The sequence below is a fragment of the Macaca fascicularis genome, chromosome 10, assembly GCF_037993035.2.
Source record: "Macaca fascicularis isolate 582-1 chromosome 10, T2T-MFA8v1.1".
NCBI lineage: Eukaryota > Metazoa > Chordata > Mammalia > Primates > Cercopithecidae > Macaca > Macaca fascicularis.
The window spans coordinates 64,030,234-64,054,413 of NC_088384.1; the positions used below are offsets into that span (position 1 = coordinate 64,030,234).

Here is a 24,180-nt window from a genome sequence, read left to right on the forward strand (position 1 = left end):
CTCAGAGGACATAAAAGGCCCTCATGGAATTGAGAAGGGCTGCTCCGGAAATCTATCCTGGAAGCCATTCCGGACACCAACTGCAGACGGCAAGGTGCCTGCCCTTCCTTGCCCAGAAAGCTGGAACCGCCAGGCCACCACTAAGTTTCCAGGTCTTGGACTATTATTAATGCTTAACTTCTGAAGGGCTTGTGGTGGCCTGAACAGCCACAGGGAAAGGATCTGGATTTCCCCGAAACTCTCACCCTGAGGAAGACTCACAATCTCCTGCAAAGTTCCACGGTCGTTTCCACTCCCTCATGGCTTCTTTCCCTCAAGGGCTCTACATCCTATGGAAGGTGGGCTCCACACTGCCTCTCCTCTGCAGCAACTCAAGAGTATCCGACAGGGCTGCCTTTGTCTTTTTCTGCGCCTGCGACCAGGAGGGAGAGGCCACCAGGGGTATCCGCCCAGGTGTGGGCTGTGGCTGGGCACATTGCCTCCCAGAAGGCCTGGGCTCTCCTCCCACCCTACTCCAACACTGGCCTGCAGGAGGCCACGGGGAGAGGGAAGAAGGAAATAGCGGTTACTAACGACCAGAAGGTGCAGGTCAGATGTCAATTTAGCAGTAACGCTCTAGTAATGTTTCTAAGAAATCTCGTGCAGCCAATAAAACAAAGGATAAAAACAAAGGATCCCGCGGGAAAGCAGGGCTGGGAATAGGGAATTGCAGATTCACCAGCAGTAACAGAGCTATTTTTGTAGCAGATGCTGTCAGTGCTGGTATCCCCGTGGACCACTCTGGAAGTCCCCAGAGCACAGCTCTCTACCTGCTTAGGGCTTCCTGTGGCTTTCAGCCTGGGGACCTGTCTGCCTGCCTGCTAGGGATAGAGGCTGAGTGGAGTTAACTCCCTTTTCCTGTAGCCAGGAGGAAGGGATGGGGTTGCTGAGTAGCTGCCCCGAGGTCTCCGCCCCACGTAGTCCTGATGGGACCCAGCCAGGCTACCCACAGTGTTAGCTCTGCACAGAAGTATCTTCATTGGGTATCCTCCCTGCCCAGGATCACCTCCCTCTCCTGCTTCTGGGGATTGTCTCTAATAACCTACTTGTTCCCCAGATCCTTGTCCCAGTATCTGTTCTGTAATAATCCAGACTAAGGCATTTTTCCTTCAGGAATTTTATAACAAAAGTTTCACTATGTTATTATAGTTTTATTTGCATAGTACAATGCTGCCTCCATAATTAAAGCCCTTGTTTTTACAAAATTCAACTCTGTTCTCTGGATATAAAAAGCATAAACACTAAGAATATCTAAATCTTAGAGAATTCGCTGATTTTTAAATTTATTTTTTTCCAATATGAATCCTCAGTGATAAAGTCCAAAGAGAGGAGTCAAATGCTTTTCCCTTCCCTTCCCTTCCCTCCCCTCCCCTCCCCTCCCCTCACCTCCCCTCCCCTTCCCTTCCCTTCCCTTCCCTTCCCTTCCCTCCCCTCCCTTGTTCCCTTCCTCCCTTCTTCCCTTCCTCCCTTCTTCTCTTTCTCCCTTCTTCCCTTCCTCCCTTTCTCCCTTCCTCCCTTCCTTCCCTGCCTCCCTCCCTCCTTCCTTCCTTTTCTTTCTTTCTGGTTATGGAGCTGTTTTCTAATGCTTTCTTCAGATCAATTTCAGTTTAGAATTGGTGGACGCAGCTGTATTTCTCTGGGCTCTAAGGAGGTGGGTGAGTCAGTTTCTTTCCCTAAATCCCTTGTGAACCCGTAACTCCTGAATTTTTTTGTTTTTGTTCGTTTGTTTGTTTGTTTTGAGACAGGGCTTTATTCTTGTTGTCCAGGCTGGGAAGCCTCGAACTCCCAGGCTCAAGCAATCTTTTCACTTGAACCTTCCAAAGCACTGGGACTAGAGATATGAGCCACCATGCCCAGACACTCCTGTGTGTTTTTTTGTTTTGTTTTGTTTTGTTTCTAAATAAAAAACTTCATGTTGTGGGCCATCCTTTTAAAAGGGCCACACTGGTGCAAACTCATTTTCTGACTAAACAAAGGTCTCACAACCAGTGCAAATGAAAGGAGCCATTTTCCTTTGTTAAGAAACTGAAGAATTTCATTTGGGAAATTGCCTTTTATTTCCATTTTAAGCATATACTTATTTGAACATTCCTTGTATTTCCCTAGGGGTTAGACCTGACTTGGAACTGTGGGAAACATTGAGGATTTTGTGAAATTTTGAAAGATTCCCTTTTAGCTCAATGGCTAATTAATGTAAGAGACAGTGACATCAGAATGAGAGGCATTCGTAAAGCTGCATTTGAATTGTCACAGCTCAATTTTTGTTTGAAATTTAATTTTTAAAAAATTAATTAATTTTACCCAGGAGGCAGAGATTGCAGTGAGCTGAAGTTGCCGCCACTGCACTCCAGCCTGGGCGACAGAGCAAAACTCCATCTCGAAATAATAATAATAATAAAAATAATTTATTTATATTTATTTTTTTGAGTCAAGGTCTCACTCTGTCACTCAGGCTGGAGGGTGACCATAGCTCACTGCAGCCTTGACCTCCTGTGCTCAAGTGATCCTCCTGCCTCAGCCTCCCGAATAGTTAAGACTGCAGGTGTGTGCCACTATGTCTGGCTAATTAAAAAATTCTTTTTTAGAGATGAGTTTTCTCTCTGTTGTCCAGGCTGGCCTCAAACTCCTGGTCTCAAGTGATCCTCTTCCTCAGCCTACCAAGGTGTTAAGATTAATGACATGAGCCACTGTGCCCAGCCTTTAAACTTAATTTTATCTCTTAGGTATATTTTGCTTGTGGAGTTTTTCCACTTGTTCTGATAAAACAAAGCAAAAAAAGTAAAACAAAATTTGACCCAGCCATCCCATTACTGGGCATATACCCAAAGGATTATAAATCATTCTTAAAGCATCAGCATTTGGGGAAACGTTTTACCCAACTGGACAATGGTGTTTGTTTTATGAGTGGTTTTATATATTTGCCCAGAGGCCCCTACAGAATAGATGACCTTAAAAGCCATTGATTACTGCTCTGGTACAGGCAGTGGTTTAGGTACTAAGGATGTAGCAGGGAGCAAAACAGATATGGTTGTGTGTCGCTTAGTGATGGGGTTACATTCTGAGAAATGCATCCATAGGTGATTTCATTCTTGTGCAGACATCATAGAGTATACTTCACAAACCTAGGTGACAGCTTGCTACACTCCTAGGCTGTATGGTATGGCCTTTTGCTCCTAGCTACAAACCTATACAGCAAATTATGGTGCTGAATGTGCACACAATAGTAACACAGTGGCATTTGTGTATCTTAACATAGAAAAGGTATAGTAAAAATATAGTATTATAATCTTACGGGACTACCATCATATATGTGATCTGTCGTTGACCAAAATGTTACATGGTGCATGACTGCATATTCTCTACCCTCCTGTGATGGTTACTTTTAGATGTGAGCTTGACTGGATTAAATATTACCCAGAGAACTGGTAAATAGGTGTGTGTCTGGGAGGGTCTTCTGGGTGTGTCTGGGAGGGTGTTTCTAGAGGGGATTGGCTTGAGAGTCAGTGGACTGAGTGGGGAAGACCCACCCGCAATGGACTAGAAAGGCAATGTCCTGTCTCCGAGAGCTGAGACACTCTCTTCTTCTCTTGTCTTTGGACATCAGAACTCCAAACTCTCAGGCTTTGGGATTCCAGGACTTACACACACAGGCTGCCTCAGTTTCCGAGGCCTTCAGCCTTGGACTGAGAGTTACACCATCACCTGGCTCTGGGACCTGTGGGCTTGAACTAAGCCATGTTACTGGCATCCCATGGTCTCCAGTTTGCGAACAGCCTGTCATGGGACTGCTTGACTTCCATAACTGGGTAAGCCAATTCCTCCAAATAAATCCCCTCTTATATATAAATATATACATGCACATATAAAGTCATACCTCAGTGATGTTGTGCATTTGGTTCCATACCACCCCAATAAAGTGACTATTGCAATAAAACGAGTCACACAAACTTTTTTGTTTCCCAGTGCATGTAACAGTTATGTTTACACTATACTGTAGTCTATTAAGAGTGCACTAGCATTATATCTAAAAAAAATGTTCATAGCTAAATTAAAAAATACTTTATTGCTAAAAATTGCTAATGATCATTTGAGCCTTCAGTGACTCATAATCTTTTTGCTGGTGGATGATCTGCCTCAGTATTGGTGGCTGCTGACTGGCCAGGATGGTGGTTGCTGAAGATTGGGGTGGCCGTTGCAATTTCTTAAAATACGACAGCAATAAAGTTTGCTGCAGCAATTGGCTCTCCCTTTCACAAAATATTTTTCTGTAGCATGTGATGTTGTTTGATAGCATTTTACCCACAATAGAACTTCTCTCAAAATTGGAGTCATCACTGCTACGCAACATATGCATGTAAGAAACCTGCACTAAATATATACATTAAAACATCCAGGGAAATAACTAGAAGACTAAACGGGAATACTAACAGCCTCTGAGTGGACTGTTACACATGATCTCATTTTCTCCTTTATACATATTTTAATTTTTATTTTCATATAGTGGTGTAATATCATGATAAAACCTAAACAGATAAATAGTTGCTTCTTATGAATGAGCAAAAAGATTGGTTTGTTGAGATGGAAACTATTCCTGATGAACATGCTGTGTATGACAGTTAAATTAAAAAAAAGGGACATATTTAGGAGCAAAGAGCTATAATGTTTACAACTTCGTCTCAAATGGTTACAAAATAATATGTGTGTGGCGTATGTATAAATGTGTATATACATATATATAGAGAGAGAGACAAAGAGAAAAAGAACGCATGCACACCCATAAATGATTAAGCAAATGAGGTAAAATGTTAACGATAGTGAATTTGCACAAAAGAAAATGAATGTTGTTTGTACTATTTTTGCAGTTTACTCTAAGTTTAATATTATTTCCAAAATTTAAAAAAAAGCACTATGATACAAGATTAAAACACAAAAATAAAAGGTCAAAAGTGGAGTCAGTCCTTCCAAACCCTGTCACTGGTTTATCAAGTAAGTTCATGTAATATTCTAAATCCTTTACTGTCATTTCAACAATCTTTAGTGGCATCTTCACCAGGAATAGAGTTCGTCTCAAGAAACGATTTTTTTTTTGGTCATTCATAAGAAGCAACTCTGTAGCTGTTTAGATTTTGTCACGAGATTGCAGCAATTCAGTTACATCTTCAGGCTCGACTTCAAATTCTAGTTTGTTGTTGTTGCTGTTGTTGTTGTTATTTCCACCACATCTGCAGTTACTTCCTCCACTGAAGCCCTGCATCCCTCAAAGTCATACATGAGGCTTAGAATCAACTTTCAACCTCCTGTGAATGTTGATATTCTGACCTTCTCTCATGAATCTCCCTTAATAACTTGCTGCATGAATGTTCTTAATGGCATCTAGAATAATGAATCCTTTACAGGTTTTCAATTTACTTTGCCCAGTTCCATAAGACCAATGCTATCTATGGCAGATATAGCCTTGTAAAATGTAGTTCCTAAATAATAAGACATGAAAATTGAAATTACTCCTTGATCTGTGGGCTGGAGAACAGATATTGTGCTAGCAGGTGTGAAAACAACATTAATCTCGAACATCTCTATCAGAGCATTTGTATGACCAGCTGCATTGTCAATGAGCAGTAATATTTTGAAATAAATCTTTTGTGTGTGTGTGTGTGTGTGTGTGTGCAGTATTTCTCAACAGTGGGCTTCAAATATTCAGGAAACCATGCTGTAAACAGATGAACTGTAACCTAGGCTTTGTTCCAATTATAGAGCACAGGCAGAGTAGATTTAGCATACTTCTTAAGGGCCCTAGGACTTTGAGAATGGAAGATAGGCATTGACTTTAATTTAAGAAAGTCACCAGCTGCATTAGTCCCTAAAAAAAGTCAGCTTGTCCTTTGAAGTTTTGAAGCCAGGCACTGACTTTTCCTCTCTAGCTATGAAAGTTCTAGCTGGCATCTTCTTGCGATAGAAGGCTGTTTTGTCTATGAAAATCTGTTTAGTTTAACGACTTTCATTAATTATCTTAGCTAGATCTTGATAACTTGCTGCAGTTTCTTGTGCTTTTACATTATGGCTTTTACAAATGGCTTCTTTCCTTAAACTTCATAAAGCAATCTCTGCTAGCTTCAAACTTTTCTTCTTCAGCTGCCTCACCTCTCTCAGCCTTCACTGAATTAAAGAGCAGAGGGCCTTGCTCTGGATTAGGCTTTGGCTTAAGAGAATGTTGTGGCTGGTTGGATCTTCTAACCCTACCACTGAAACTTTCTCAAATTCAGAAATAAGAATGTTTCACTTTCTTATTAGTCATGTGTTCACTGAAGTAGCACTTTTAATTTTCTTCAAGAACTTTTCCTTTGCATTCACAACTCGAATAACTGTTTGGCACAAGAAGCCTATCTTCTAAGCTTAATGATTTCTAGCTTTTGGTTTAAAGTGAGAAATGTGTGACTCTTCCTTTCACTTGAACACTTAGAGGTCCACCGTAGAGTTATTAGTTGTCTTAATTTCAATAGTGTTGTGCTTCAGGGAATAGAGAGGCCCAAGGTGAGACAGAGAGATGCGGGAACAGCTGGATAGTGGAATAGAATATATACAATACAGTGTTTATTGATTAAATTTACTGTATTATATGGGTGCAGTTTGTGGTGCCCCAAAACAATTACAATAGTAATATCAAAGATCACTGATCACAGACAACTGTAACAGATATAATAATGACAAAAAAACTTTAAATATTACAAGAATTACCAAATGTAACATCAAGACGTGAAGTGAACACATGCTGTTGGAAAAATGGCACCCATAGACTTGCCCAAGACAGGGTTTCCATAAAACTTCAATTTGTACAGAATGCAACGTCTGCAAAGCATAATAAAGCAAAAGCAATAAAATGAGATGTGCCTGTATATCCTACAGGTTCTGTCTCTCTGGAGACGCTGACTAATCCACTTTCTAAGACTCATTGGATGGTTGGATGGAATACATAACCAGCCGAGCACTACTTTAAACTTGTGAAACCTTATATAAGCACCTAAATAAATCAGCAGGTATTACTGATGTTTCCAGTGGGAACCTGAGAAAATCAGGACAACAGCAGAATTGGCCTGGCGAGTTTTCTCTCTCTCAACTTCCCAAGTCCTCTCATTGAGCAAGTTGTTCTTTGTCCCACGGACACACCCCAGCTATGTCTACTCATTCTCCTCCTTGAGATATTTCTCTGTGTTCTAAGATTTTTGTTCCTCATGTTTCTAGTATTTTTCCTTTCCCTTTAAAACCTCCTCTTTCCCATTCATCAGGAATTTGTTTAGAAAATGAAGTACTGTCATGAATTAAGTTATCCAAAGGCACAGTGGGCCATGTGGAAAGAGCTGCAGAGACCTGCATTCTCACTTCAGCTATTCCATTCACGATTATGTGACCCTGGTAAGAAATTAAACCTGTTAAGCCTCAGCCTCCTAGTCTGAAAAGACGGGATGATAGTGGTTAATTCTGTGTATGTGTAGACTAAGTACCTGGTCTGTGGCTGGAACGCAGAGTGAATTCCATTCTCCCCTCCTCTCCTTTGCTGTCTTTGCCTTTTTGTCAAAGGTGGTGATCTATGTTTCTGACGGAAGAGACCCCAGTGGTGGAAATAACTGGTGGACTGAGAGGTAAATGGGAGGGCATGGGGGTATCAGGGCAGCTGGAGGCCCTGAGCTCACAGCCCACAGGCAACATCACAGGGCCAGCTTCTGATGCCAAAACATGGGGAATGTGTCACAGGCAAAATCCACTTCATAAGCCCTTAAGCTTCATAAGCACCCCATCCACTTCACCATGGCGCAGACCCGGCACCTCAGGTTAGGCAGGCGTGGAGCCTGCTGAGCTGAGGCTGCTCTGCAGCAAATCTGCAGGGAGAGTGGGTTGGAGTTTCTGGCACACCCTGGGGCTCATGGGGCAGCGTTTTTCAAATTTGGAATTGTGCAAATTCCTTTCAAATGGCAAAAGAATTTTTGTTCTTTTTTGGTGTTGACTTATTTTATTGTAATTTATCTAAATCTGTACAGACCTCAAAGTAGATGTAAATCCTTGGTGCTTACGGGCCTTAGACCACTATGAAACCAACCCACATTTATAAATTAAATATAAATAAACCCGAAACAATTTAAATTCAGCGTTGACAGTTTCTTGCAGTGGGCGTGTTTTGCTGAAACAACTTTGCCTCTGACAACATGGAGGTTGCGTCACCACTGCTTTCAGAGTTAATGTGAGCATTTCCACTGCTGTTTGGTGGAGTCATATGATGAGGGTCAAAGTTCTGACACCAAGGGGTTATACTTAGAAACCCATCCTCAGACTCAGTCCTGAGACACTCCAGGCCATGAGGAGTGGATGTGCCCACAGGGTTTCAAAACTGTATAATGGAAACACTGCAGGCATAGCACTATGAGAATCCAAGGACTTCTTGACATTGAAGACAAAGCTTTTTATATTGTGAGTTACCTTCTAGGGTAAGAGATCCCATTGCTTTCATTGGAGTCTGTGCCCCAGTAACTTCTAAGAACCATAGGGCTATGCAGAACTTTGAAACTTTATGTCAAGATACACAAAGAAAAATATATTTATGGGACAAATATTTGTGATGACCTGGGGTAATCAATGGCTGTTGCTCTGGCCCCCTGAGGCTGGCTGCCCCGATGCCCCAAGGACCAATGGGGTCCATGCTTGGGCTCACTGTGCCCCATGCCTCACAGGCAGTTTTGGAAGAGGTGCTCCACATCCTTGCGGCTCAGAGTGGGGTCCCTGGACCAGTATGATTGACAGTACCTGGGAGCGTGTTGTCCACACATGGCCTGGCCTCATTTTCCCAGGGTTTGACAGGTCAGCAATGCAAAACCTCCACCCCACCAGACCCTCTGAATCAGAATTTGCATTTAGAATATCTCTGGGTAATCCCTGAGTTCATTATAGGGGGAGACTACTGGGGCATCGGATTGGCCTGTACAGACAGTTCCCAAAAATGTGGTGCAAAGTCTTATTACAATAGTTAAGTGGGTTCTATTTGCACTTGGAGCTATGGGGCACTATGAACATTTAATTATAATCTGTAGGATTTTAGACACTTTATGGTTGTGTTTTTCAAACTCATGTCATGGTAAGAATCACTCAAGGACATTCATTAAAAATCCAAGATGTCTGAGCCCTACTGAGAATTCGTGTGCAGAATTTCAAGAGAAGGTTAATTAAATCCCAGAATGGTCCAGTGACCTGCACAGGGTTATAGAGCTGGTTGGCAGATGGGTGAGTTTTAGGGGGCATGCATTTTCTCTTCTCTACTCTTCTTCTTGCTCACTCTTCTCTTTTTCTCTCTCTTTAGAGGATGTCCTTCATGGCACACAGAGGGGTCTCACACACACTGGACCCAGAAAGAGCTAGCTTTCATCCCAGCAACCTTACCATTTACCATGTGACTTTGGGCAAGTTAGGCTGAGCCTAGGTTTCAACACTTTTCAGTGAGATTTAGTGCCTCACACCTCACAGGTAGTTATAAAGCTCAGAGGTACCCTGATGGCCAGTACCTGGAGACTGTGCCATCCTCTGCCGTGTCCCTCATGAGGTGTGAGGGCACCTCCATGCCTTACAGCTTCTGGGCCAGATTTCTTGGATGAGGGCGGATGTGCTTCAGCCACCAGATCTGGTGTCCGAATCCAGCGCACCTAACTTCTGAGTGACAGCGCCTATTTATCATAGTCCTTCAACACTACCGACTGTGAATCTAGAAGAGTTACGGAAATAAAAGAAAATAGGATAATTGTGTTAACCACAGGAGGGTTTGCTCCCTGGTGACCTCATCTAAGGGAGGCCTTGGCGTTGGGGCTCTGGATTCTTACTTTTGTATCAGGGCCAGGGGCGGCCAATGCAGCACTTTGTAAACAGTCCACATCGCCAGGCGAAGTGAACTCCATGCTGTGCTGCAGCAGCCCACGCCCTTTGGAGAGTACTTCACACACATCCTGTCTGTCCAGTTCTCATTGCTTGTTCAGGGCAGTTCAGTGCCCTCCTTCTGCAGAGACCTGGCTGCCTTGGGATGACGGTGGGTTCATTCAGGAAACAGATGTGCCAGTCATTTTGGGCCAGTCTCAGCTTTGCTGTGTGCCCATAATCTAATCACCCATCCTTTCACCCAGCATGGCCCGGAAAGCCCTACCCACCAGGTTGGCCTGTATCAGGGGTGTCTGCAGCATGCTTTGACCTCCTGGGCAGGAGGTGTGGGAGAAGAGAGGAGACTATGACCTGCCAAGCCCTGCAGAAATGCAGCCATGCTGTGGGTTACTAGACATGCTGACCTGCACCCTGACTTTATGCACGTTTGTCGAGGTCCCTGGAGTTAAAGGCATTTGACTTTCTGCCCCAAGTTCCACTGGTCTCAAGATTGTGGATACACAGATGAGTTCACACTCTGAAATCACAGATCGCTCATGTCACCTGCCTGCTGTGGAGTCCTTCAGACACAATGGTGACAGGTGTTTTGAGTCCCTTGCTAGGTCACAATTGTGAAATCATTTACCTGAAGAAAGAATAGAGGAAACACTGCTCCCTGGCCTCACTGTTGGCTGGCAGTGTCACCTGGCCTGGGTTACAAACCATTGGTGGCTATTCTTTTGTACTGCATTATAGTACAAGAATAGGTTACAGCATCTTTTGAAAATGGGTACTTAGGAAACTTGTACCGCTCTGTGTTTTTAATTGTTAGAAATCAGTATTTGCTAAGTACCAAAATCATAAAACTCAGATAACCATTGAGGATATTCAGGAATCCACCTTTCTCTATGTTTGTGTCTCACACAATACCTACCCTTTCGAAACCTGACTTCCCCCTTTAATACTGAGAGGCTTGCTTTCCACATTGGTAATGGTCCAGGTGACATGATATTGAGATATTGAAGAATTATTTTTCCCTCCCTTTCTTGGTTCTCCAGCTGGAGTCTTGCAAATTACATTGAAAAGACACAGACTAACAAGATAAAAACAAAGAGAAGTTTATTAATATGTGCATTGCACATACATATGGGAAATTCAATGACGAATAAGGCTAAGGAGTGGTTAGAACTTGGGCTCATATAGCACCTTAACAAAAAATCAGTAATTGTACAGAAGAGGGGTAAGACAAAAGAAAAACTTTCAGGCTTCTGAGGATGACAAACTCGGGGAAGAAAAAACATTGAGGGAAACTGATGGAGTAAGGTTCGTCTGGGCAGGTCCATTTTGACACTGACTTTCCAGCTCCTTCATGGCACAAACCTGCCCCAGGATAGGGATCTATGACCATCTTCAATTCTCAGAAGTGTCTGCTTTTAGTCAGATAAGGGAAGCTCTGGGAAGGCTTCTTTCTGCATCTGCTGAATCTCAAATACCTTTAGCTCCAAATAATCTTTGTGTTCACGTGGCAAGTTTGGGGTGGCATACTCTGAACCTCTTCAGTTTGCCATTCAAAACTTCAAGAAGTTTCATGTATCAAAAGAGAGATGCACATTAGAAGTTGTGAGAGAGCTATAAAGGGGGAAACAGAGATTGGAACAAGCAGAAAAGAACAAACCTAAGCACATGGCCCTCTATTTATTGAATCAGCCTCTGAGTCTTGGGAATAAGTCAGTCCAGCTAAGCAGTTGTGTCTCATTTTGAGGGGTTACCCTGAATGCTTCATGGTACCTCCACGGAGATGCTGTATCAGGTAAAGCTGGTGGCACCGAGGGCTTGCGGCCCTAACAGCAAACATTTTCAGAGTGCATGTGTGCATCCTGAGAGCATGAACCTGGGCTGCATCCCCAGTAGGGGCTCAGGAGCAACACCTCAGCTCTTTGGAATGAAGGCATGATGTCACTCAACCATGCTGTCATTGCAGCAATGTTTTAGTACTGACGTTAAGTGTTATTCATTCTCGATACCAGAAAAGCGCATGGTGCTTCAAAGCAACCCATGAATGAACCTCTTATGTGTTCCCGCTTACCTCACCGTCCCTTCTCCAAACAGTTGTTGCAAGGCAGGACTGTTTAGGAAATGCCAGGGAAAGATAACGGGCTTTTCAGGACAGAGGCCCCAGGGCCCAGAGCTATTTATCTCTGGATGTGTGGGGCTCTGTTTTTGTACACATTTTTAGGTTGGTGAGTTTTGTTTTCCTAAATTTCTCGACTGCACTGGCACAAGGTTTGTAGGCCAGGAAATGGCTCAGAGCTGAGAAGAATAAACACTGTCCGTGTTCCTGCTCTCCCTCCACCCACCATAACCCCACAGTGGGAGACTGAGGAAATGTTTTCCCAATGCTCTCTTAGGAAGAAAATGTAAACACAGAAAGAAAATACAAAAAGCTTTTCTTCCACTCAAACACCACCTCCTAAGTGGCCTCCTAAAGCACAAGGCAGGATGTTAGCGCCACACGAGGCCTCGCTTTACCAGCCTTTGTGGGGCGCCATCCCCCCATTCCCAGACACTTCTGTCCATCCTAGACCCCTTCTGACTCCCAGAGCGACAGGCCCTTCTGCTCTCCTCAGGCTCCAACCCCTCCCTCCTAATGAATGCTTCCCTAGCTCTGAAAGGATTTCCTTTGCTGAAACAGGCTCCCCTAACTTGTTTTCACATACACTGCTTGCTTAAAAGGCTTCTGCCCCATCCTCTTATAAATACTTTGGAATGTATTTTGAGCAAAACTGATTTTAAACACAATTGCACAGTGGCCTCCTCTGGGCTGTTTTGCTTCTTGTTTATAGTGTGGCCAGCCGAGGGGGCCCACCTGAGTGGCCTGAGGGTGTGCCACAGGGGAACGTTTGCCTGGGACCCCACAGCTGTGGGCTTCCCCAGACAGTTATAGATCAGATAACCAGAATTCAGTGGGGAAAACACAGGACATCCCAGCACAGGAGAAGTTCACCTCCCAACCCTCATTCCTCACTTCCCTGCTGAGCAGAACCCCTACCTCCTGTCTGCAGACCTCCACATCTCGATTGTGTCTTTAGTTTTCATAGCAGAGCCTTGATGATGAATGTGGCTGCTCTCCGAAGGCTGTACATGAGGAAACTGAGTCTCAGAAAGGCAATGTATGCTGATCTGCCTGTGGAATAGTCATTCTTTATTCTTTTACTTTCCTAATAAATTTACTTTCACTAAAAAAAAAGAAAAACAAAGAAAGTCAGTGTAGTGCCCAGGCTAAGAGCAAGACTTCAAACTTACTAATGAGGTGTGGGTTTGGGAGTTAAATGCAGTTGTTATTGTTGTTTTAAGAAGGACCTTCCCTTTGGGAAGCCACTTTCCACTACTGCCTTGCAGTGGTTGCAGCCCCATCACCAGCCCAGTGTGAATTTCCTATGTTGTACTCTGTAGGGGATCAGTCAGGGTGGTGGGAGAAATTATAAACATAAAGTTATAGGAAATAGACACAAACCTTCTTGGAAGACTAGGAGATTTGCATAGCTTCAGTAAGAGATTTGGCTGAAGGCACCTGAATTCTCTTAAAAGCTTAGGGCATAGATACATAGGAATGTAGAGGAGCTTATCTAAATAGTTTGTTTACTCATGTGGTCGTAAGACCAACCTTTGATCATTTGTAGGACTGTTCTCTCTGGGGGAGGGTGACCAGATTAATTACCCACAGGTGTGTTGACTCAAAGCCTTTGTCCTTAAATCTGTGCTGAATAAATGCCTGCAGAGTCAGCTAGTCAGGGCGTGCAGCTGCCACACTCTTTCTGTGAGAGGCCGGCCACCCTAGCTGCTCTTTCACTGAATATCAGTGTCTGAGTATGGTATTCATCCGTCGTGCAGCCTGGGTCTGTGGGTCAGACCCCAGCAGTACTCATCACTACCTGTTGCTTTTTTTGGTTGATTTGTCTATTTGCTAGTGGTGATTGTCTCCCCTTGCAAGAGGGCAAGTTCATGGAAACAGGAGGCTTGTCCTTTCTCCCTGCTGTGTCCTGGTGCCCACAACAGTGCCCTGCACAGCGTATGTGCCTGTAGTTATATTCAAAGAAGTGGACATGTAGACAGAGCCACTGGCCTAAGGTCACTGGGCTGGTGGATGACTGGAGGTGAGGTTGCAGTGCTGTATTTTTCAGGCCAATGTCTCTGCTTTTCTGTGCAACACACCTGCCTGCTGGGTGTCCAGGGCTGTGCTGGGCCATCCTCACCTTTCTTTAAAGTAGAAAGATTTCTTTTAGTTCAGGTAGGTTTCAAGGCCAAAGTTGCTAAGAAAGCCACAGTCTAAGCTCAGTGAGTTTCTGGCAACAGACTTGCTGTGGCTGATCATGTGTAACACGTTCCCTTTGACTGAAAAGAAGCCGTCGAGGTTAGATCAATGGTCTCGGGTGACCTACCACTGGCTTATACACTGGGTCCCTCCATGGAACCACAAGTGCATGACATCAAGGGATAGGAAGCTTCCTGCTGGGCTGCTCCTGCTATCAGAATATTACAGAGAAACCAATTATAGCTAACAAACCTCTAGAAAATGTGCTTGGCTTAATATGATTGGAAGCACAGGTAATCATACACCTATTTGGAGGCCTGGCTTTGAAGTGAGCCTGCCGCTTTAAACCTCCCTAATGACAATGCAGGCCCCATCCCATCCCATCCCATCCTGTCCTATCTGCAGACCATGGGCAACTGGCAGTGATCTCCTGGGCTCACTTGCTGCCTGGGAGTTGGGGAGGCTGCTGTTGACTGTTCCCAGAGGAAGCTGCCCCGACTCAGAGACATCTCTGGACATCAAGAGGGCCAGTCTGTGTTTGAGCAGGATTCATCCCACTGTTACGGAGTGAGAGCTGCCCTGAGGAGGGCAAAGGCTGGAGTCTCTGGGTAAGAATTGCTTCCTCAAATATGAGAGACTGGACTCTAGAAGTAGGAGGATCAACAAAGAGGATGTGGGCCCTAGCCTCAGCCCCTTCCTCAGGGTATGGCCATTGGTGGGTTCAGCTGGAGCCTCACTTCACCTGTTTTCCACAGAGATGCTGAGGCGAATTCATCCAGGCACTGTGACAGCTGATCATTCCAACCCTGGCCCTCCAGGTGTTGGCCACCACGTTCCATCTGCAACACTACCTTGAAGGCTGAAAGCCAGGCCTATTGTAATCACTGTCCTGGGGTTTCAGCAGGCTGCCTGTGGCAGGAGTTCTTTCCAGAAATGATGGCCACACTAGCAACCTCAGACTGGGCAGCAATCAGCCCAGAGAGAAACCCTGTAAATGCAGGTGCATAATAAAGAAAACACACACGCAGCCAAACGCCCACCCAGGAAGCTTAGGCAGTGGGAGGTGGAGTTTCATTGTGTAAACTAAGCCCAGGGAAGATACTGCACTTTAGAAAAAAAAGCATCTGTGATTTTACCCACAGGAACAAAGGGCATCAGGGTGGGGGCCACAGGATGTCTCCAGGAAACTGATCCAAGTGTGAGGTGTGCACTAACTGGGGTCAAAGACTCAGAAAAGCAGAATTCATGTCCTGGCTTTCTCACTCCCAGGCTTGGTGCACTTGATGAATCATTTAGCATCTTAAAAGGCAGGAGTGGACTACCAGCCCTACGTCCCACCGGCCCTTCCTCCCACTGGATCTTCCTTTCACCAGTTCTTATTCCAACTTATCCTTCCACCTGCCCTGCCTCCTGCACGCTCTGCCTCCCACCTGCCCTTCCTCCTACCCATCCTACCTCCCGCCTGCTCTGTCTCCTACCTCCCAACCCCCTTCCTCCCACCCACTCTTCCTACTACCTGGCTCATAGGTAGGGATGTGACAAGAAAGAGGTGATGCCTGTGAGGCTCCTTCTAGAGCTGACATGTCATGCAGACTGTGCAGTGTTTGGCTGTTGAGCAGCCACTGTTTGCCTTCCCACGGCTCCTGACCCACTCTGGAGCAGCTGGGTGGCCCAGTTGGCCAGTTCTCTCACCCTGAGTCTAGGTTTCCTGCCCAAGACTTTCCTGTACCACAGCCTACAAGAGCACTAAGCCAACAGAGTGGTGGATGCACGCTTGGCTTGGCTTCCCATCCTTGGGGCAGACATCTACAGCCTTGTCAGCGCTCACTGGATGACACTTCTCTTTCCCTATCTCGCTTTCTTTCCCAAATGCCTCACTTGTGCCTCCCAGATTACCTCCTGGATAGATTCCTTGCAATCAAGTCCCTGTCTTGAGGTCTGCTTTTTGAGGAAACCAAATAAAAATCTTATTATAATACAGAAATTCAAACTAGCCTAAGGGCAAGTAGGCAAGTGCACAACCACTGCTCTTGAGGGCTGCAGCCAGTAGCATGGGCCTCCCATGCGAGCTGGCCCGGCACAAAAAACCTCAGACCCAGCCAGAACTACTGCATCAAAATCTGCACATTAGCAAGTTCCTCAGGCGTGGGTGTGCTTTAGAGTTTGGGGCATGCTGCTCCCCACCAAACAGCAGAGCAGGAGAAGCTTGGGGTTTGGCCTCCCTCCTTCTGGATTCAGGCCTCCTCAGGTGTGGCCTTGGGCAAATGAACTCAGTTCTTGGCATTGCAGGGGCCTAATAGTACCAGCTCCTGCATGGTTACTGTTAGAAATAAAGAAAAATAGGCTAGGCGCGGTGGGTCACTCCTGTAAGCACTTTAGGAGGCTGAGGTGGGCGGATCACGTGAGGTCAGGAGATTGAGACCAGCCTGGCTAACATGATGGAACCCTGTCTTTACCTAAAACGTACAAAAATAGCTGGGTATGATGGTGTGCACTTGTAATCCCAGCTACTCAGGAGGCTGAGGAAGGAGAATCACTTGAATCTGGGTGGCAGAGGTTGCAGTGAGCTGAGATTTCGCCACTGCCCTCCAGCCTGGGTAACCGGCTGTCTCAAAAGAAAATAAAAAAATAAATAAATTGAATACTGTCTTTCTGTGCTTTGTAAGCAGGAAAACCCTGCACACTTCTTTTTTGCCCGGTATGTGCTTAGAGTTGAAGTTTCACCATGAAGGCATCCACGGCTCTAGTCAGCCAGTTGTGCTGTTGCCCCAGTCAGGGCAAGAAAGAAACCCAAATCTTCCAGCTGCTTTCAGGGCAGCATCACCCTCTGATGTCAGCTGTATCATCAACCTGAAGGGTGTGCTGAACATAGACAGCTGCACCCCACCCCATAGTGCCTGACTCAGAGGGTCAGGAGTGGTGCTGAGAATTCATGTGTTTAACAGCTTCCTAGGGGATCTCCATGCTGCTGGTTAGCAGCCCCACTTTGAAGCTTTGCCTCCTTGGCAGAGTCCTGTGCTGTTCACACCTCACAGATGTGGATGCTCACAGGCAGGGACACTGGTGTGGACATCGCAGGCATGGGTGCTCACAGCTGTGGACACCCACAGGTGAAGATATTCTTAAGTTTAGACTTTGCAGTTGTGGACACTCACAAGGACAGGCCATTAGCAACGAGACTTCTCCAGTTCAAGGGCAAATGCTTATATCTTGGCCTCACAAGCTTGCTGCCCATTTCTTCTTGGTACTTGGAAATCTAGAGGAAATTTATAAAGTTCAACTGGCTCTTCAGTTTAGTCCTTAGCTGCCTTTTTAGATCCGAAATTGGGAACCTGGGCTAAGAGCACTGTCCTTGTGGAGGCGTGTTTACACGTGGCCAAAGCCCACAGGGAACCCGAATGATAGGACATATGTAGACAGGCACCAGAGCTGAGGAAAGGAAGGGTCAGCTTGGCAGGAGGGGGCTTCTCACTCTAGCGTGGGAAGTTGAGGCTGTGCAAGCTCTCTGGGGACGCCACGGTTCTATGACAGCCCTGATAGGCCTCAGACCTCTAACCTGGATACCTGGCTCAGCAGTCACCTGTGGGGCCACTTTCTCAGCTCCTGCTCTGTCACCCACACGGGCTGGCCAGCACCTTGTCCACTCAATGCACTTGCCAGACACCCAGTGGCAGGCCATGGGGTCCCTTGGACCTCCTGAGAGCATGTGCCCTGTTTCAGCCAGAGAAAGCCTGAATAAATGAGGCTGTGGATGGGCACTGTGGGAGCGTTAGGGGCAGGGACTGAAGACTGGGCAGCATGGGCCTCAGGATCTGTCATTCCCATCACAGCTTTTGAACCCATCTAAGTTGTCTTGTACACTGCACACATCGGAAAAATTAACTCTAGTGTTAGGGGCTGAATTAGGTCCTCCCAATTTCATATGTTGGAGCCCCAATACCTCAGAGTGTGACTGTATTTGGAGACAGGTCCTTTAAAGAGGTGATTACATTAAAATGGGATCATGCAGAAAGGTATTAATCCAATACAACAGGTGTTCTCACTTGAGGCCAGGAGTTCGAGACCAGCCTGGCCAACATGGTGAAACCCCGTCTCTACTAAAAATGCAAAAATTAGCCAGGCATGGTGGTAGGCGCCTGTAGTCTCAGCTGCTCAGGAGGCTGAGGCAGGAGAATCACTTGAACCCGGGAGGCAGAGGTTGCGGTGAGTCAAGATTATGCCACTGCACTCCAGCCTGGGTGACAACCAGACTCTGTCTCAAAAAAAAAAAAAAAAGGAGAAAGAGAAGATTAGGACACAGAGGGGAGAAAATATGCAGACACAGGGAGAAGACAGACAAGTTCAAACCAAGGACAGAGGCTTAAGGAGAAACCAACCCTGCCAGCACCTTGACCTCAGAATTTCAGGCTCCAGCACAGTGAGAGAAGAACTTCTGTTGTTTAAGCCACCCAGTACATAGTATTTTGTTATGGCGACCGGAGTTGACTAATGCACCTGTCTTTAGGCCCTCAGAAGCAGGAAACTCATTTAAAGCTCTTGTATTTCTCACAGGAAATAGCTCAGCACTGGTTTATGATTTGGCCTCAATAAGCATGTGTGGCTGACAATCGGGGTGACAGGGATTCATTCTTAGCATGTCTGATTAATGTCCTTGTATCAATGTAATACAAATAAGGCAAAGGCAGGCTAGCATAAACTAAGAGGTTTAGTCTGTGTCCTGGCTGTGTCCCAGCTATGTCCAGACCTGCTGCCTTCTGTTCACGAGGCTGCCTAAATAAGCTTATATCTGTGGGCCTAGAATGTCTCATAAAATGAAGGTAATATAGGCAGTTTTTAAATAAAGCTGTTGTGAAAATTTGCATGAGATCATTTAAATAAAGAAATTAGCACAGTGCCTGGCATAGAATAGAGATGCAATTCAAGTTGGCTGTTATATAGATTTTTTAAAATAATAATTACAATAATAATGGAAAAAGAACATTCATTTAAAACATTTGCCTTGGCACACTGCAGAATTAAATTTGGGCTTAGAAAGAAAAATCTAGTTACAAAGAGGCTTTAAAATTTGTTTGGAACATTTGCCTGCAGAAGACGTGTGTTGGCAACAACCTACCTCTATCTTTTTCTCCTCAGTCCTACAAAGAGATTTTTGCTTCTTGTTCAAAAATGAGAAATGTGTAAAACAATCACCGAAAATTAGAAGACATTAAAAAGCCACTTGAAGCTTCCTGAACCTAAAGTTGCAATATTTTTATATATTTTTTGCCTGTCTTTCAAAAAATTATAGTACAAATACTATTTATTTTTATCAACTTTACCCATGCACATTGTGTAAAAAGTCGAGTCTCTCTGCAAGATGTGCGTTTACCCCTGCCGGGGCAGCTCTCCCTTTTCTTGCCTATACCCCATTTTTTTGCTCCCCAGTAGCAGTAACCCTCTTATCTTCAACTCATTCTTCATATAAAGTTCATCTTCATATCTCAAAATCACACATTTATATTTCTACATCTTGATTTTTCAGTCTTAGACACTGTTTATTAACTTTCATTCTAAAAATGGGGATTAACTCTGCTGCCTTATCAGAACAGCAGTAGTGACAGGTGGGAGCTGACACGCAACTCAGCAGACACAACCAGCTTTAACCCTGAGCCAGGCTGGCTTCTCTCTGTCTCAGGATGCGGGATAGAGAAGACAGCATGCCCCGCATCTCCATCCATCTGGAGCCCAGCAGCCCTCACATTCATGTGGGATGTGCACGGCCATCACAGAGGACAGCCACGGTGAGTGGGGTCGCCTGGAGACAGAGAGGCCACAGACTGGTTTCCCCTCAATCTTTTACATTTTTCTGGTTACACAGGCCCAAGGCCAGTAGGCCAGTTCACAGCCTCCCCACTTCAGGACAGCCCTAGAGATCAGGGGTTCCAGAGCAAACCAAGTGGACAGCCCCTTCCTCATGGATCTACCACTGTCATCTCCAAGGAAACCACTGTGTGAAGACAGACTCTTAGGTCTTTTCTCAGGCAGACCTTGATCAGCCCAGACCCAGGCCTTGATCAGCCCAGATATTAACCTTTTATGTATACACACACACTTATTCTCCTTGTCGCCAGCATACACACACACACATGCATGCACACCCACACATACACACACAGGCATGCATGGCTGCACTTTCATCCTCTCTTCTTTTCAGCACAATCACACTGCAGGTTTTGTGAAGTCCCCTTATTCAGCATTTTTATTTTTTGGTGATGTCACCCTCATTGACAGCTGAGCCTGGCAGTGCACTATGATTGCTCTTCCTGCTTACATGACTTTTTGTTTTTCCTGGGGTTCATAATTGTGTTTTTGTACTTTTCAAATACAAATCACTAATTTATTCTCAAACTCTCCTCCAGTTACTTAAGACATCCACACCGGATACTCTTCATTTCTTTTTCTTGAAGAAGTCTCTCCTGGAGCTCCCGACTCCTCCAGTCTGGACTGAGGTCTAGATCTGGTGCATCACTGCCATCCTGGCATGTTCACCTGGAGTTCCTCCAGAGAGTCTCCTCTCCTCTCCTGTGCTGGATTTTCTGCTTCTTGGATTCTGTCTCACCACATTCTTTGATTCATTCTCTTAATTTGATGGAGTACAAACTCCAGTAGCTTCTTCAGAGAGAGAAGTGAAGGAACATTTCTGAGATCTCACATATTTGGAAATGTCTACAGTCTACTTTCCTACTTAATTGATTGGCTGGTGCTATGATCTGAATGTTGTTTGTCCCCCCAAAATTCTTATGTTGGAACCAAATCCCCAATGCAATAGTATTAACAGGTGCAGTCTTTGGGGGGTGATGAGGTCATGAGGGCTCAACCCTCATAAATGGGATTAGTACCCCAGGGAGCTTATCCGTCCCTTCCACCATGTGCATACACAGGGAAGGGTTGGCTGTCTATGAAGCAGAGACTGAGCACTCATCAGACACTGAATCTGCTGACACCTTGATCTTGGACTTTCCAGCCTCCAGAACTCTTAGAAATAAATTTCTGTTGTTTATAAATTACCCAATCTAAGGCATTATGTTATAGTAGCCTGAATGGAGTAAGACAGCCAGGTATAGAATTCTAGGTTGCAAATTACTTACTTTCACAATTGAGAAAGTTTTTGTTTGTTTGTTTTAAGATGGAGTCCCACTCTATTACCCAGGCTGGAGTGCAGTAGTGCGATCTCGGCTCACTGCACTCCAGCCTGTGCAGTGGGCTGGGGAGCCTCTGCCTCCCCAGTTCAAGCTAGTCTCATGCCTCAGCCTTCTGAGTAACTGGGATTACAGGAACCTGCCACCACGCCCAGCTAAGAGAAAGTTTTGATTTATGTCTTGTAGCTTCCAGTGTGGCTGTGGAGAAGTCAGATGGCATGCGACCCTTGGTCTTTGGTATAAGCTTTTATGGTTTTGCTCTAGAATGCATAGAGATTTTTGATCTTAGTCTATTTTCTTCCAATGTGCTGGGCTCTGGAAGGGCTCCCTCACCCTGGAAATTTTTGTCCTGCAGTCATCTTTAGCCAGATTAGCAGGATATATTCCACAACGGTGTGGCTTATGGTGCAGCTGGTTGGTTCCCCTGGTCTTGGCAGACAGAGTTTTCCCCTTCCCAGCTATGACTGCCTTGGAGCCTAGAGGAAGTTGAGTCACTTCCTGATACAAATCACAAACTGTGAAAAATGTTATGCTTGCAACTGAGTTTTCCACATATCTGAAGTAATGATGGCTTAACAGGAGCTTTCAAAACACCCAGGCTTCATTGACACTAAACTGTAGAACTTATAAAGTAATATCCAACCCACTGTCAGCTACTGAAAGATGAATGGGCCATTCAGGCTTCCGCTCTGGACTCGCCCAGGTTAATTCCCTCTTGCTCAGCCTAAGTGGCTTAGGAGTGAGCAGGGGGTTATTGGAAATAGGAGGCTGACTATAAAAAAATCCTAGCAATATTGCATTCTGGGTTTATCAGTCATCAGGCACCGAGTTTTCTCACCAACAGCATTTGCATAAGTTCAGGCCAGCCTCTAATCAATGATACAGTCCTTTCTCCTCTAAAGAAAGCCTTTTGAGTGTTTAATGGCATAATGATGGCTGCTGTTGATAAAGCTCACTCTGGGAGGTATGGCATCGGGCTTTATAAATGCTGCTTTTATGCCTCTGCACTGCGATGCCGGGCAGGGGTGATTATCCTCTCATGACTATGAATGAGCTGTGATTGGAACACTGTAGCACACTGGCACGGGGCAGCAGAGACCAGATTCACATCTAGGTATTTTTGCTTCAATTCCCCAGCTACTGGGCCACACTTCTCTTGATCCTCAGGTGGAAACATATATATGCTGAATATGAAGCATATATATATTCAGGAGAAAAGGGACAACAGCCTGTGAGGTGACCCTGTGGGGTGAGCATGAAGGCAGGGCCCTTCTGGGATGGGACCTGTGTTCCTTTCCAGACAAACCACACAGGATAAAAACCGCTTCTTAGGTAGCACAGGATTATTGAAGGCCCTGAGCCTGGAGCAGAGACTGGGATCTGACATTAGCTGTGCCTCCTTGGGAAAGAGCTCTGCACCTAACATTTTTCATCTGTAGACTGGAAATGAAAATGCTGGCCTATTTGTGGTCACAGTGCTCTGTGAGGGCTCAGATGAGTAAGGTGTCTGCTAAGCAGCTGTAGAAACCTGGAAGCCCTGAGTGATTTTTTTCACCTGCAACTCCCAACTTCTTCAGTATCCTGGATGTGGAGCTGAGGAATCGCTGCCCAAACAGACAGGTCTGAGCGCTTAAGTAGCTCAGTGGGTTTCTGCTCACATAGCACTTTTACTGTGGGAGAGAAAAGTGGCCAGCTTCTCTTTGGCCTGGCACTGGGACACTTGCCTTGAGGTGGGGGTGCATCTCTTGGAACCCGGTGTGGAAGCGGAGCCTCTTCCTCCTGGGTGGGCGTGGGGCCCCTTGGGCTCCAGCCAGGATGGAAGGCAGGATCTGGAGGAAGTGGGAGGGGCTGGGCTCATCTGCTCCCCAGGGAGTCATCTGTCTCTCTGTCTATTGTGTGTGTGCTCTCAGGGTCAGACACGCCTTCCAGGGTCTTATCAATGATGAGTGACACTGCAGGGCTGGCCACTGCTGGGGAAGGTGAGCTATTGGAAAGAACAGGTGGGAAGATGGGAATAAGCCTTCCGGGGCTGAACTGCCAAATTACGTTTCCCGAGCTGTTCTTGTTATTAAGGGCAAATGCAAAACGACGTGCATGAGAACGTGTGCTCCTGGGTGTTTTTATACATCATCCTTCCTTTTTCTAACCCTAGATAGGATGGTCAGATCCACCATGCATGCATGGAACACTTAAAATGCTCACCACTTCCTAACATCATAAATGACAGCCTCTATTTTAAGATGCAGAAACTGAGTTTTAGAGGGATTAGAGAAATTGGACACAGTTAAATAGTTACTAAGTGGCAGGACTTGGGTTGGAACCTAGGGTCTTTGTTGTTTAGTGTTGTGCTGGGGCACCTGGCCTCCTCCTGCTAAGAGCAGCCTGCTTATACATCACCTGTGATGCTTATATACGCCGTACTGGGTTGAAGAGCACCTCCCCACTCCCCACAAAAATCTGTGTGCACACAGAGCCTCGGAACGACATCCTCTTAGTGTGTTGCAGATATAATTGTTTACATTGAGATGAGGTCATGCTGGAGTAGTATGGGCACTTAATCCATTATGACTCGTGTCCTTATAAGAAGAAGAGAAGAATTACAGAGACAGAGTCACACAGGGAAGAACGTCAAGGTGGAGTCTGAGATTGGAGAGATGCAGTCACAGTCATGGAAGTCCTGGAGCCACCAGGAGCTGGAAGAGGCGGGAAGGATCCTGCCCTGGAGACTTTTAGGAGACCGTGGCCCTTCTGAAACCTTGACTTTGG

The 24,180-nt window shown here is 45.4% G+C and overlaps 1 long non-coding RNA gene across 1 annotated transcript in view; it reads left to right on the top strand.

The window, feature by feature from the left end:
* The first annotated feature begins 1,477 nt into the window (after nt 1-1,477).
* LOC123567101 (uncharacterized) overlaps nt 1,478-24,180 on the top strand; it is a 103,758-nt gene continuing 81,055 nt past the window's right edge. Inside the window, exons 1-2 of the long non-coding RNA XR_010578546.2 lie at nt 1,478-1,690; nt 3,644-3,845. This is a non-coding gene — a long non-coding RNA (uncharacterized lncRNA). The remainder of the gene's footprint in view (nt 1,691-3,643; nt 3,846-24,180) is intronic.